The sequence below is a fragment of the Perognathus longimembris genome, chromosome 17 (genome assembly GCF_023159225.1).
Source record: "Perognathus longimembris pacificus isolate PPM17 chromosome 17, ASM2315922v1, whole genome shotgun sequence".
NCBI lineage: Eukaryota > Metazoa > Chordata > Mammalia > Rodentia > Heteromyidae > Perognathus > Perognathus longimembris.
The window spans coordinates 36,333,847-36,349,770 of record NC_063177.1 but is presented as its reverse complement, the minus strand read 5'-3'; the positions used below and the strand labels follow the sequence as shown (position 1 = coordinate 36,349,770).

The following is a 15,924-nucleotide window of genomic DNA, read 5'->3' as shown; positions in this document are numbered from 1 at the left end:
AAAATGAACGTGGGAGAGAAGCCTAGCAAAACTGCTAAGCATTTATCTAGGGCCAGCCAGGCACTAAAGGCCCACACTTGTAATCCTAGGTACTCAGGAGGCTGACATCTGAGGACTGAGGTGGGAAGCCAGCCTGGGGAAGACAAATCCAAGAGACTCTTATTTCCAATTAACCAGTTTAAAAAAAAAAAAGCCCAGGGGAGTGGCTCAAGTGGTAGGGCACCAACCTTGGGTAAAAAAAATGTTAAGGGAAAGCATGAAGCCCAGAGGTCAAGCCCCAGTCCCTGCACATTAGAGTTCATCTAGGACTGGTAAGTGTGCAGAGTCATGGCCTCAGTCTCCATCCCATCTTCGGGGGGTACTCTGCCTCCCAAATGCCCCTAGTTCACCCACTCACACCCACCACCCTCACCAGGCTGCTCCGTCACCCTCTGACCCCTGACAGTCTAGACTGATGGTTTAAGGTTCTGACCAGCAGGCCCCGTGGGAAGGCCTCCTGCCTCTGCACCCACTACACCCCCTTTCTTCTGTGCTCCTGTCACCCTGGCCTCCTTCCAGTTCCTAGGAGGACCTGACAGCTTCTAGCCTAGGGTCCTCTGTACATGCTGTTTCAGGAATGTTTCTCTCATCCCTGATTCCCTCCCTGCCTAGGCAATCCCACCCACCTGGACACCAGAGGCTATAGTTGGGCTATTGAGAGTCGTGGGGGGGGGGGTAAGCTCCATGCTGCTTTGCAAGGGGTGGGGGGGCACATGCCCCCAGCGTGAGTACTCAGCACACTGATTCTGAATGTGGGGAGATGCAGAAGCCTCTGGGTACAGACCCACCCCCAAGGGGTTTGCCAGAGCTGCAGCTGCTTCAGTTCTTGGGTTCCTATATTTACACCCCCACCCCTTCCTCCTAGGGAACCATGTCTGACAGTGGGGGGCACTGGAACAAGGGCATAAGGGTAGGGGAGATAAGGGATACTGCTTCCATCCTTTCTACAGTTGTGTCCCCCCCCCCCCCATACACACACAAGCCATGCCCAGCACCTCCTCACAGGGTCTCAAGCATGCCAAGCTCTTCCCCAAGGCATAGCGCCTGTCTATCAAGTCCACAGCGCACCACCACAGTTATGAGGCGCTGCTCCGTGGCACTTGCTGCTGCTCCTTGTGTGTCTTGCCTGGATTGACCCGGGTCCTTCAGGCCTCAGCTTAACCGTTTCCAAACAGCTTTCCTAACTGGCAAGCTGAACAACAACAACAACAACAAAAAACGCACCAGGGTTCCACGGCGGCAGCCTTAGCTCAGATACCAGCCCAGGTGTGTCCTCCCATCTGCCAAGGGAGCCAGGCTCGGAACCACCTCATCTTGTGCCCACTTACTAGCAGTTTCTCCCCTTCTCTGGGGGCTTCAGTTTCCTTGTGTGCACTCAGCTTGGAGGAAGCAGCTTGAGGGTGAAATTTCAGGAAGAATGGCTTAGTAGAGGAAAGTGGGAGGGCAAGTGGAGGGACAAGGGAAAAGGGGAGAGCAGAAAAGGGAGAGGGGGAAGGGAAGGATGGCCAGCCAGAAGTGAGGAGCGCCAAGTATGTGAAATACTCGCGCCCCTGAGCTATGAAGAGTGCAGCCTGGGCTGGCAGCCCAGGTGAGCCCTTCCTACAGCAGCCCCCCACCCAACCTTCCCAGTGGAGTTTTGCAAAGGGGCCTGAAATGGGGCTCGGGCTAAGGATGTATACTTCTGGAAATAGAAGCTGAGCAGTAGACATGAAGGGTGTGGTCATGAAGATGAGATGTAAATAAATAGTCGCCCGTGTCTCTTGATTGGTGGATCCCTGCCCAACTGGAACTCTGGCTGAATGGACACTCAACAATAGGCAGTACCCAGCCCCCAGCCCAGCCTCTGCCTAGGGCCCCTGCCCACAACTTGCTGGGGCTGCATTTCCCAAGCTGGGAGGTCCACTCCTGCTGTCCCATGGCTGAAATCCCAGAAATGCAGTGAGGCTTCTGGAGACTTCTCACCTTCTCTGCCAATGCCCTAGGAAGATTCTGCCTCATCAAATGATGCTTCTGAGCACCCCACCCCCAGGCCAGCCTTGCCCCCTCTCGGTTCATAGGTCTAATAGAGAGCTGGAAGCAGGAAGTGACAGCTGCCCCAGCCTGCTACCTGCTCACCTGCCTCCCTCCCTCCTTTTCTTCCTTCCTTCCTTCCCTTTCCTTCCTTCCTTTCTTTCTTAGCCAGTAATGGGGCTTGAACTCAGCTTCATGCTCTTCCTTCACTTCTTTTCTCAAGGCTGATACTCTACCATGTGAGCCACAACTCCACTTCTGGCTTTTTTGGTGGTTGAGATAAGAGTTACACAGACTTTCCTGCCTGGGCTGGCTTTGAACCACGATCCTCGGATCTCAGTCTCTTGAGTAGCTAAGCATAGATATGAGGCTCTGGCGCCTAGTCTCCCAGGCACTTTCTTGTCAGGGAATACAGTAGTGACCACAGAGAAAAGAGTAGGAATGAGAATTTCAATTTGGATGCTGGGGGACATTCTTGGCCCTCTCAAGGTCTTGGTTCTTGCATCTGGAAGTGCACCAACACCTTGCGCTGGCCTTCGAACCTCCATCAGAAGGGTTTCACAAAAGAATTCTCAGCTTGGGAGCCGAAGCAGTCGCTCAGTGGTTGTGCTTGCCTAGACTGCACGCCTGTCTAGAGGGCACGAAACCCTAAGTCAGCCACCCTTCCCACAGCAAGGACGAGGTGGGGGAGAGTGGGGGAAATCCTCAGCGTCACCAACTGGTCAACTAGTCTTTCTCTTGCCACCGTTCACTTGGGTTTGTTTTTTTTTTTTTTTTCTGATTTTTGTGTGTGGGTGTTTCGGGGGATTGAACCTGGGTCCTTCTAATGCTAGGCAAGCAAACTATCGCTCGAACCCTATATTCAGTCTTTTTGCTTTTATTATTTGTGTGTTTGTGTGTGTGTGTGTGTGTGTGTGTGTGTGTGTGTGTGTATCCTCGGGTTTGAACTCAAGGCCTGGGCACTATCCCTGAGCTTTTGTGCTCAAGGCTAGCAATCTACCACTTGAGCCACAGCTTCATGTCTAGCTTTTCTGGTGATTAACTGGAGATAAGAGTTGCATGGACTTTCTTGCCCAGGCTGGCTTCAAACCTCAATCCTTAAATCACAGCCTCCCGAGTAGCTAGGATTGCAGTCATGAGCCACCAGCACCCAGCTTCTTTTTTTTTTTTTTACTATTTTTGAGATAACAGTTGTTAACATTGCCCAGGCTAGCCTCAAACCTGAGATCCTCCTGCCCCTGGTGTGATCCTGGGAGCATCACTTGAGGAGCTGGGGTTATAGGTAACAGCACCATGCTTAGCCAGTACTCATTTTTAATCCATTGCTATGGCAATTCCATGCAGCTACTCTGTCTCCATGTTTAAACTATAGCCACTACCTTTGTGACACTCGTATTTACGTGTCACAGTGAAGTGTCTGTGTCTGTACTGAGTTCAGTTTTTAACGTTAGTGTTAATAAAATCTTGGGCAAGGAGACTATGTTTGTATTTTGGACTGGGAAGTAGTGGAGATGCAAATTTCACAAGTTATGTTTCTAAAATCATTTGTTTGGCTTCTGGGCAGTCAGGAAAGCAGTCAAAGAACCTCTAGCGAGGGCAGGGCTGTGTTTTATTCATCCGGGTCCCAAGGGCACCCAGAACACAGGCAGCTTGCTTGTAACGACTACCCACAGAACCGTAGCTGGATTGCATTAACATTCTGTCCACTGCCTGTTTTTTCCCCAAGCACCGAGCCTCCCATGCCGCTCTAGGCTGAATTAGGGAGAGGGCAGGAAGGCCACTGTATGCCAGCTTTGCCTGGGAATGTACTCAGCAGCCCCAGGCCATGCCTGAACACCCAGAAAGTCTTCTCCTTACCACTAGAAGGCCTCTGGGAGCCAATGGAGGAGACAGAGGTTTCAGGGGAGAAGGGAGGAGGCTGCTCTCCCTCTCACCGGCAGCCCTAAGCTGTCATGGGACCCCCATTTCTTGCCTCCTCTCTTTCTGATGTTCTCCCTCTCTGGGCTCCGGGCCCACCTCAGCTACCCTTGAAGGTCCCCCAGGTGCGGCAGGGTGGAGGGGCCCAGGGCCAAGGCTTCATTAGAGCTAATGAGGGCTCAGCTTTGCAGATGCCAGGCCGAGATACAGGCAGCACCAACGTGGCACACAAGCCCTCGGCTCCCTCCTCCTCTCTGGGGGCAGGACCAGGCCACACCTCCAAAGACTTCCCAAATACAGCAAGGACAGTGGCGGGTCACTTAATGATGGGCTGCACTCTGGGAAATGCTCAGGGGGTGATTTCATCACCGTGAGAACCGTGCAGTGTACTTACACTGGAACGGCCATGATTTCACCAGACCGATAGCATCTCATGGGACCACTGACCTAGGTTGCTCCCGGCGGGGGCTGAAATGTCACTGAGAGGGGCAGGGTGGGACTGGGCAGCACTGTGACTCCAGAGATGGCTGTGGGGGCTTGAAGTGGACAACAGCATCGGCCTCATTCCCTTGACCTGTCCTTTCTCTGAGCCTCAGTTTCCCCAAGGGGACAATGGAGCAACAGAAGAGATGGCCTCCTCTATCTGAAACAAAGGTGTACCTGCTCCGATGGGCTTTCCTCTCCCTCCTCCCCTCCCAGTCTCTCCCCTTCCTTCTCTTCCTTTCTGCCTTTCCTTTTCACAATCATGCTGTGTCCCCCACCTTAAAGGTCGGGGACACTGTGGTGAAGGGTGGAGTTGCCACTCAGCCCCTTCTAGCCTTCTATGGGCTCCTTGGCACAGGGAAAGCCCAGATCCCCACTCCCCTCCCGGGGCCCTAAAACCTGCATGTCCCCACCCAATGCTCCCGAGGAGGAAAAGGGAGGTCAGCCGCAGACAGAAATCAAACTGGAGACATAGAAACCAGACACCCCGCCAAAAGGAACCCTGCCTTTCCCTACACTGACACTCCCCCCACCCCCCGCCTTGGGACCAAGATGCCTGGTGACTGTCCCGTCCCCCCACGGGTCCCACGTGCTCCCCCAGCCCACCACATTGCCCTAGGCCCCAAGCCTCCCCCTACCTGCCCACCCCGCAGAGGCGGCACCGGCTCTCCATCATCTCACTGTCTCCCCCTGAGCTTTGAAAGGGTCACTTCAAAGACAACCTGCCTGCAGAGGGCTCAGCCAGTCCTAGGGCCAGCTCCTCCTCGGCCAGATTCCAGGGCAGCCAGGAACAATGGCCCCGCTGTTCCCCCACCCCCAGACGCCCCCAAATGCACTGGACATAAGAAGGCTTTCTTTGCCCAGTTTCGCTCCTTACAGACCCAGGCTCCTTGTCACAGGGAGTAGCCCTGAAGAGGCTGGGGGTGGTGGTGGTGGTGGTGATGGTGGTGGTGGTCAGGGAGCTTCCAGTTTCCCCACCTCCACTCCCACCCACTCAGCCTCCTCAGGCATGCTGGATGACCAGCCTGCCTTGGGGTGGGCTTTGGGATCAGTGACTTCTTGACTAGTAGCCCAGGCTCCTCCCTAGCCCTCAGCCTCCAGGCCCTTCAGCGCTGTGATGGCCTCTTGCCTGCTTCCACCCACCAGATCCATGCCCACCCTTCCAGGCCTCTTCCAGGCAGCCTCTCAGGTTCCCAGGAGGCCAAGCGTCTGACTCACCCCGGTCTCCCACAGCAGGAGCCGGGAGGTAGGTGTGTGATGGCTTATCCCACAGCTGGTCCTAAAGCAGGGCCCCAGGGTTTCCTGGGCCCTCTCCTCCAGTGACTGAGTCCTCTGCATTCCATATTGCTCTCCAATCTGGTCTTGTCTCTCTTGTGACAGAGGCTTCATTATCTCCAGGAGCAGCTCACTTCTTTTTCACGTTACTCTGATTATATGAAGTTCTTCTTCGTCTTTCTTTTTTTTTCTTCCACTCCTGGGGCTTGAACTCAGGGCCTGAGCACTGTCTCTGAGCTTCTTTTGCTCAAGGCTAGTGCTCTACCACTTGAGCCACAGCACCACTTCTGGCTTTTTCTGTTTATGTGGTACTGAGGAATTGAACCCAGGGCTTCGTGCATGCAAGGCAAGCATCTACCACTAAGCCACATTCCCAGCCCCAAAGGTTCTTTTTATTTTATTGAACCAAAAGTGTGTTCTCTGGGCTGGGGATATAGCTCAGTGACAGAGCACTTGCTTGCCTAGCATGTGCAAGGGATCTAGATGTGCCTGCCACTCCCAGAACAAAACCAACCAACAAAAATGTTTTCTCATTTCCATCCACTGATTATTGTTTGTTTAATATTAGTTGCTGCTAATATGATGAGATTACCAAATGATAGTCACTTTGCCTGTGTTACCGCATTCATTCCTTTGATCATTTTAAAGTATTATTTCAGGGATAAGAGAATGGAGTCTGACGCTGGGTGCCTGTGGCTCATGCCAGTAATGCTAGCTAGTCAGGAGTCTGAGATCTGATTATTGTGGTTTGAAGCCATCCTGGGCAGGAAAGTCTGTGAGACACTGATCTCCAATTAACCACCAAAAAGCCAGGAATGAGGGCTGTGGCTCAAGTAGTAGAGCACCAGCCCTGAGAGAAAAAGCTAAGGGACAGTGCCCAGACTCCAAATTCAAGCTGCAGCACCAAAACAAAACAACAACAAAACCCACCAAGGTTGAAACAATTAGGTTATCCAATGCCACACAGGGAATTATGAAAACAGAAACCAGAACTTCCGCAGGTTGAAGCCAGGAGGCGGTGTGCTCAACCACAGGGCAGGCCCGGAGCAGGCCCAGACTGCTCTCCCACAATGGCCTGCTGTCTATGTGAGAAGGTAAACTGTGTCACACACACACACACACACACACACACTCTCTCTCTCTCTCTCTCTCTCACACACACACACGCACACACGCACACACAAACTGTTAGCATAAGATGAAGAGTGACCTGGAGCATTGGCTAATATTAATTCAAACCAGGGAATGAAAAATAGTGAGGGGGGAAGGGTCACCTGCCCAGGTGCACAAGAGTTAGAGCAAGTTGGAGATGTCCTTGGACCTAAGGTTTAGGACTGAAGCTGATTGGAAATCCAATACCTTTTCTTGTTAAAGAGGAAGAATTGATCGTTATGACCAACACTGAGTGTCCAACACTAGGGTTGCTTAAAAATTGAATTATGGCCTGGCACTGGTGGCTGGTGCCTGTAATCCTAGCTACCAAGTAGGCTGAGATCTCAGGATTGCAGTTCAAAGCCAGCCTGAGCAGGAAAAGTCTGTGAGACTCTTATCTTTAATAAGCTACTCAAAAAAAGCTGAAAGTGGCACTGTGGCTCAAGTGGTAGAGTGCTAGCCTTGAGCAAAAAGAAGCTCAGGGACAGCGCCCAGGCCCTGAGATCAAGCCCCAGGACCAGCAAAAGAAAGAATAGCATTGTGACAGGCCCTGCCCCAAACTAGACTTGGGTCACCCTCCAACTTGCCAGGGACAGTCTTTCCACAAGGTGACGCATTGAGGTGAATGCACGAGAGCCAGAGGGATGATCTAACCTATAGTCTTTCCCCACATGCTCATTCCTTAGCACTGTCCTCTTAAAACTCTCAGGGAAGAAGAGGAGCCCTGGAGCTGAGGAGGGCACTGGTGAGCTGAATGAGCTCTCCTTCCCTGTAGCTTCAGAAAACACAGCAAAGCACCTCCAGGCTCCCTTCCCAAATCCCCGACCCCACCTTCTTCTAAAGGATGGGGTTACAGGAGTCTGTGGTAGGCCATATCCTGCCCCATCATTCATGAATCTTAGTCAGTCATCCAACAAACATTCTTGGGTGCCAGTTGCATGCCAATGTCTATGGATGACCAGACAAACGTGGCACCTCTGGGTTGCTTGGAATGAGGTTATAAGCATGGTTAACCTCTCAGCTCTTAGCTGGGTGACACCTTTGTGTCAGTTTCCCCATCTGTCAAAAGGGGCTAGATAATGTACTACTCAGTGGTAAGCACTATGGATATGATTGCTGGTAGTGTTTTTCTTACCGTTGAGTGACTCATTATGATGGGGAGACTGATCTAGAAGGGAACCATCACACTACCAGGGAAGGAGTGGCTCCCAGGGCACCCCAGGGGGCCGGGGCCCAGTAGCTCCCCTGGCTGGCATTTCACAAACATTTATGGAGAACTGCTCAGTGCCAGGCACTGTGCTGGTCACTGGGGACACAGAGATGAACAAGACACATTGTCCCCTCTCTGCCCTCCTCTCTGCCCTCCCCTCTCCCTCTCGGAGCCCAGTCCTAGCGGAGGGAGGGGGGAGGGGAGACCCAGAACAGAACAGAACGATGGAAGGAGAAACTTGGTCTGACAGCTGAGGCTGTGTGGCATCAGTCTCCCCTAGGAGACTGGGAAGTTGGGACAAGATGGCCCCCTTTAGTCTTGACTGTTCTGACAGGTGATATACATTCTCCCCTCAAAGGGCTTTAAACTTCACTCAAAGTCCCAAGGCCACCTGAGCCTGATGTCCCACTGAGGCCACTGGCGAAGAGCTACCCGCCTGGTACAGCCTGGCACTGCCCTGCTGACAAGCTGGCACCATTTCACAAGGAACAGGGGCCTGGATCTAAAGGCAGGTTGTGGAGGGGGGGAGTGCCTGGGGAAAGGCAGTGCCAGTTCCCACAGGCCCTATTCATGGCACTGTCTGGGGAGGGTGACAGAGCAGGATAATTAAAACCAGGCTTTGTCCAAACCCCCGAGCAAGCCAATAATACCCCACCTTTGAATCCCTGTAGCCAACAGAGCAAGGCTGATGTCCCTTTGGAAAGAGAGCTCCAATTGGCTAACCCAGGAACCTGGTGTTTGTGGGCTGGCATGGATGGGGTGGGGGCGGCTGGAGGAGCAACCAGGCAGCTTCCCCACCTGCACCCATGGCCGGACACCTAGGCTTCCTCACCCTGAGGGCAAGAACAGCCCAGAAAGAGGCTGACTTGACCTGAGGCTGTGTCCAAGATGGACACAGATTCGAGGTGGGCCAAGCAGGACAGTGAGGTGCTGGAAAGTCCAATGGGGAAGGTGATGGTTCCATGTCATGTCAACAGCCACTTCCCACCCTGGCTCTGCTGTTTACTAGTGATGAGGCTTTGTGCCTTAGTGTTCTCCACTGCAACATGGGGACAGAAATGGTACCTGCCTCACGGTGATACTATGAGGATGAAACAGATACTCTGGCCCAGAGGAACTGCTATCTATGCCTTAGTTATCAGCCATATTATTAAAGCAACTCTCTTTAAAGTACTAAATACTTCTTAGTACTTCTTCTTAAAGTACTAAGCCACATGGGCTGGGGATATGGCCTAGTGGCAAGAGTGCCTGCCTCATATACATGAGGCCCTGGGTTCAATTCCCCAGCACCACATATACAGAAAATGGCCAGAAGTGGTGCTGTGGCTCAAGTGGCAGAGTGCTAGCCTGGAGCAAAAAAAAAAAAAAAGAAGCCAGGGACAGTGCTCAGGCCCTGAGTCTAAGCCCCAGGACTGGCCAAAAAAAACCCAAAACAGTACTAAGCCAGGTGCTGGTGGCTCGTACCTGTAATCCTAGCTACTCAGGAGGCTGAGATCTGAAAATCTTGGTTCAAATCCTAGGCAGAAAGTCTGCGAGACTCATCTCCAATTAATCACCAAAAAGCTACAAATGGAGTTATGGTTCAAGTGGCAGAATGCCAATCTTGAGCAAAGTTTTGGGACAGTGTCCAGGCCCTGAATTCAAGCCCCAGCACTGGTATGCACACGTGCGCACACACACACAACACACACACACACACACACACACACAGAAGAGGAAGGAGCACTGATGTATATGCTCATTTGAATATATTTGTGTGCTCGGGATGTCTGATGGGATCAGATAAAGGAAACTTCCCGGCGTGATGCTCTCAACTGCTCTGGGGTGGTCCACCTCGTAGGCCTGACTTTGGAAGATCTCCTGAATATCTAACTCAGTCCCTTACATCGTCAGCCCAGCCTCTTGCTTTGTAGTCTGTCTTTGAACATTACACATGGAGAAGTCCTTCAAAGCAGCCCTGCAATGAGGGATGAAGCAATCTGCTGCCCACTCCTGCACTGCCCTGCTCTGTCACCAACACCCTCCCGCACCCCCATTCCTATTTACGTCAACAATGCTGCATCACTTCACCATGAGTTCAGGGTTCGCCTGCGGAGGGGGACACAGAAAGCCCCCCGAGCAAGCGGCCCTCACACAAGGCCTGTTCCCTGAGTCCAGTGTCCTGCTTCGGCTGGGAGCCCCACAAAGCCATCTTCTAATCACTTCTCTCCTCAGTGTCCTGGCTGCCATCAGGAGCCCAAGCTTCTAGCCCTGAGTGGATCAGACCCACCCTCCATAAAACGTGACAGTGACACGCACACCTCCTGACCACTCAGGGCTCTGAGGTCCTGGAATCCAGGGTGATCCAGCATTCACCCCAGGGCAAAAATCACTGCTCTCTTTCCTTCCCAAGGGCAAGGCAGGGCCTACGACTCAAGACCTTGGAGTTCTCCGACACCTGGGGGGCCATTCCAACTACACAGCCAGTAAGCGGTGAAACCAGCTAGGGCTGAGGGACTTTGGGGCAGAGTTTGGAGGTAAAAGGACTGGTTACATAATGGATATTGAGATGGCATGCCAATGAACGCATCTCAGCAGAGCTGGCCACTTTTGAAAAATGGGGCTGTTTGCCCTGGCAGAGGGGAAAGGAACCACGTGGGATCAGCAAGCCTTTCACCCCCAGCTGGGCCACCCAGAGAGGGTGGAGATAGAGGGGAGTAGAGATGAAGTATGCAGTTGTTGTTAGTGGGGGTGTGGGGGAGAATCCCAGGGACTCATGCTTAATGACCTCCACCCCCGCCTGCCCCCTGTCCATCCTGAATTTCAAGTTCATAATGAGGAAACATTTTGGCTGCAGGGATGGGAGAGAGAGAGAGAGAGAAGAAAACTGAGGAAGAACTGTGCAGAGCCAGCTCCAGAGAAACATTTCCGTCCCAGAAAGAGTTTGCAAAGCATATGCCTCCAGGGCCAACCCTGGAGAGGGCTGGAAAGAAGGGGTGGGTGTGGGGGGGGGGTGCGGCAGCCCTGCCACCCCATCCTAAGAGAAAGAGGCTTCAACTCAGGCCTTGACTGAGGCCAACTTGGACCCCGGGGAACTTCCTTTCCAAACTCAGGAAAACTACTGGCCTGTCAGTGCTCTCGCCTTCCCCCCTGAGCAGCGGCTGGCTGTGCGGGTGCTGGCCTGGGCCAGGCCTAGGGGCGGGGGAGGCAGGCCTGGCCCCGTGGTGGGAGGGGGAATGGGGGCCGTGAGGCCCTCGCCGGCCCCTCCCCAGCCTCAGCAGCTGGCAGATGAAAGAACCCAAGCAAAGCAGCCCAGCGCTGAGTAATGCCCCTGGCACCCCGCGCGCCCCGACCCACCCACCGCCAGCCTGAGGGGCCAGGAGGGAGGGCAGCCCGGCCTGCAGGGCTGGGGGCACGGGCTTGGGTCTCTTCTTCAGCATCCAGGGCAGCGGCGTGTCCCCCCCCCCCAACCCGAACGCCCCGAACCCCCAACTTGGTAGCCAGCGCGTGGTGAGGGTGGAGCCGGCGGCCGGGGGCGAGTGTGGCCCGGGCCCGGGGGCGCGGGGCCCGGGCCCTGCCAGCCCGGCCGCCGCCGTCCCGCCCCGGACGCCCTCCCCCACGGCCTCTCCCTCCAGCTGTGCCGGGGCCAACGGAAAACGAAAACTCGGGCGGAGGAAACGGCGGCGGGCGCCCCGCCTGAACCACCCGGACAAAAGGCGCGGGCCCCCCGCTGCCCGCGGCCTCGCCAGGAGGGGCCGGGCACCGCCGCCCGATGGGTGGCCCCTGCCCCCGGAGGCCCCCCGCTGCCCCCCAGCCCGTCCGGGCCCGCCGGGCCCCCTCCTTCCCGCCCCCGTGCCGGGCGGCTCTCTCTTCTGCCCCCCTCCCCAGCCCATCACCACCCCTACGGTCCCCGCAGCGGGCCCCCTGGTGCCCGGGCCGTGCGCCCCAGGCCCGTGCCCACCGCGGAGAGGGGCAGCGACCCCGGCCCGGCCCGGCCCGGCCGCGCCCGGACCCGCCCCTCCCCGGCCCGGCGCCCTCACCTGGTGGGGCCGGGGGCTCCGAGCGCGGCGGGGATCCCGACCAGGCAGAAGGCGACTCCATTCATCGGGTGGCAGCGACGGCTCTGCTGCCCGGGCACTGCCGGGGGCGCGGGCCAGAGACCCGGGGGGGCGGGCCGGGGGCGGGGCCGCGCGCGGGGTGCCCCGGGGCCCGCCCCCTCGCTCCGCCCCCTGACACCCCAGGGCTGGAGACCGATCGGGCGGGCGCACCTGCCGCCTCTCCCCGCTCCGAGCGGCAGGGTCCAGGGGTCTGGGACCTGGGGTCTCCACCCCACCCCCGTCTGGCGCAGAGAAGGAAGTTTGTGCCGGCCTTCGGGGGACTGGCCGGGATAGGTGGTGATCGGGGGGACCAGAACCCAGAACCCAGAAAACCCAGGGAGCAGCGCGTGGAGAGGCAAAGGGAAAGGGCCAGAGAGGGCGAGAAACAGAGCTGCAGAGAGCCAGAAAGCGAGAGGCAAATTCACAGCCCAGATGATGCAACCCGGAATCTGAGTGAAGAAAAGACAAAACTTAGCTGCAGGCTAGAGACTGGGAAGTTGAGGCATGAGGGCAGAGCTGCTGTGGGGATACCCAGGATGAGTCTTAGCCAGGAGCTCACAGTGGACTCAAGGCTGGAAGACACTGGTCTGGCAGATGCCCAGCCCTTTGGAGCCCACCTTCACTGAGGCCTGTGGCCCAGACACAGCTCCCCCCTCCCCCGCCCCCACCGACAGAGCCTTCCTGGCCTCACTCTGAAATGGGCCCCAAAAGACATCTCTGGCCTGAGCCAACTTCTCCTTTGCCTGCACTCAACAGGATCCCTCCAGCTCATCCCCTAAGAATCCAAGAAAGGGCTGTTTCCTCCTGTCTTCCACTGTGCTAGAAAGTTCTTTCTGCTAAGTCCTAGTCTTCCTGCTTCTTACTTCCTACAGCCCATGATGACCTCATCTCTATGCCTTTTTGCAGGTTTTGTGTTTTTATTTATTTTGCCAGTCCTGGGGCTTGAACTCAGGGCCTGAGCACTGTCCCTGAGCTTCTTTTGGTCAGGGCTAGCACTCTACCACTTGAGCCACAGCGCCACTTCTGGCTTTTTCTGTTTATGTGGTATTAAGGAATCAAATCAAGGGGTTCATGCATGCTAGACAAGCACTCTACCACTAAGCCACCTTCCCAGCCTGTGTTTTTATTTTTATTTTGCTATACTGGGACTTGAACTCAGGAAGGCAAGCACTCACCCAATGGAGTCACACTCCCAGCCCTTTTTTGCTTACTTTTTCTCTGGGCTAGCTTGGGACTAAAATCTTCCTACCAGGGCTGGGAATATGGCCTAGTGGCAAGAGCACTTGCCTCGTATACATGAAGACCCAGGTTCAATTCCCAAGCACCACATATATAGAAAACGGCCAGAAGTAGCACTGTGGCTCAAGCGGCAGAGTGCTAGCCTTGAGCAAAAAGAAGCCAGGGACAGTGCTCAGGCCCTGAGTCCAAGGCCCAGGACTGGCGAAAAAAAAAAAAAAATCTTCCTATCCCTTCCTCCATATAGTGGGAATAATAGATGTGAAATTCCACACCTTGCTTGTTCTTTGAGACAGGTTCTTGCCCAGCCTAGCTTCCGACTGCAGTTTTAAATGTTCCTGTATTCCCAGGTTATGAGGAAAAGAAGATAGAAGCCATAAAGATTTGGAGAGGGCAGCCCAGCAGGGAGCTGACGCTGCTAGTTGGAGTTGCCCACCCTTTGTATTCTCTTTTTCTCCTTTTATTTTTTTTGGTAGCACTGGGGCTTGAACTCGGGGCCTCCATCTCTTTCTTGGATTTTTTTTCTTCAAAGCTGTTGCTCTACTACTTGAGCTACACCTCCACTTCTGGCTTTTTGCTGGTTAGTTGGAGATAAGAGTCATTTGGATTTGTGTGCCTGGGCTGTCTTCACTCTGGAATTGTCAGAACTCAGCCTCCTGAGTAGCTAGGATGACACAGATGAGCCATTATTGCCTAACCCAAGGCGTTCTCGTAACCTCTGTGTTTGTTACCAGCAGCAGTACTCAAACACTGGCCATCCCCAAGTTCCATGTTTGCACCCTTGACTAGAGGTCAGGAGCTCAGGTCCTGGGAAGAGAGTGAAGAGGCCTAGTCCCCAATTAGATTATCCTTACTCCTAGGAGCCTCTAGGAGACTGTTGGTTTTCTTTTTAAGATATATGGCTTTGTTTGTTTTGTGCTGGTCCTGGGGCTTGAACTTAGCCTCACATTCTTGCTTGCCTTTCTCATTCAAGACTTGGTACTCCACCACTTGAGCCACATCTCTACTTCAGGTTGTTTTTATTTTGGTGTGTGTGTGTGTGTGTGTGTGTGTGTGTGTGTGTGTGTGTGTGTGTGTATGTGTCCATCCTGGGGCTGGAACTCAGGGGCGAGTCTGTTTCCCTGAGCTCAAGGCTAGTAGCACTCTACCACCTGAGCCTCAGCTCTACTTCTAGCTGTTCTGTTGTTGTTGTTGTTGTTGTTAATTGGAGATCAAAGTCTCATGGACTTTCCTGCCAGGGCTGTCTTTGAACCTCAATCTTCAGATCTCAACCTCCTTAGTAGTTAGGATTACAGGCTTCTGCCACTGGTATCCAGCCATTTTAAGCTTTCTTGCTGGTTATTTGGAAACAAGAGTTTCACAGATTTGTCTGCCCAGGTTGGCTTCGAACTGTGATCCTCAGATCTTAGCTGACTAAGCATCTAGGTTTACAGGTTTGAGCCCCCAAGGGTTGGCTGGAAACTGTATGCTTTGTTTAAGTCCCCTGTAGTCAACAGAAAAGAATACTCTTTTATAATGATGCAGGGGCACTTAATGACTCCTCTTCCTTCTCCACCCCTTTCCATCAAGGTCTTGTGCAGCCAGAAGGGATCCCCTTCTTCTAGAAAGTCCTTCCTGTTCTCTAATTGCAATCCATCATAGTGCCTGGAACTTGCTCCTTAGTCCAGTCCCTGTGCTGCCTCTTTCTGACCTGAACCTCCAGTGTGCCCGTTGTCCTGTAGGCACGGAGGCCCTTTCCCCCCAGAACAGAGTGAAGGGTTGGCATCTGAAACCCAGGCTGCACTGATGCTGTGGGGGTCAGGAGAAGGGTGGTGGCCCCTGGGGTACCCCTGGCTCATTTTTTCCAGAGCCTGATGCCCTCAGCCCCTGTAGGAGGTGGTGAGAGGAAATGAGCTCACACTGACCGGCAAGCGAATTCCTCCCTCCACAATGCACTCACACGCCTCCCCCACCCAGTCCCACTTCCCAGAAAGTGCCGCTCTCCCCCCACCCTCCTGCCCTCCCCACCTCTTCCTGCACCTTGACCTGTACCCCCATCCTGCCCAGCCCTTCCCATCCATCTTCTCCTTCTCTTTCCGCCCCGCCCCTCCCCCAACCCCTCTGACTCTGTCTCACTCTCTGCATCCTGCCGTACACCCAAGGCCATTTTTCTCCATGGATGTTCTTTCTTTAGGATTTGGAGAACTAGAGCGCCACATGGAGTGGAGCACGTCCCACCCGGAGAATACTTCCTATATGCCCCATTTTCTAATTCTTCTCCCAAGCCAGTGTTCTTCCTGCATCCACAAGAGTTTTTTAGAAGCCCTCACCTGCAAAGGCATAGGGGAGGTCAGGGGGGCAAGCTAGGTGATCTTGGGGATACCAAATATGTTGAATTTCTCTCGAGGAGCCTGGTCTTCTCAAATCTTGTCTCTGAGAAACAGAGCTGGCAGGCCGGAGAGCTGAGGACAAGGAGAGATGCCTCTGGCTCTCTGAGATTTTGTGGGACAGGAGTGGCCAGAGAATGGGGCACCCCAGAGTGAATGT

General features: G+C 54.3%; 1 protein-coding gene across 1 annotated transcript in view; it reads right to left on the bottom strand.

Annotated features, from left to right (window-relative positions):
- Arhgap23 (Rho GTPase activating protein 23) overlaps positions 1–12,216 on the bottom strand; it is a 72,175-nt gene extending 59,959 nt beyond the window's left edge. Inside the window, exon 1 of the mRNA XM_048365637.1 lies at positions 12,106–12,216. The gene's annotated coding sequence lies outside the window, so the exon portion shown is untranslated. The remainder of the gene's footprint in view (positions 1–12,105) is intronic.
- Between the last annotated feature and the right edge of the window lie 3,708 nt (positions 12,217–15,924).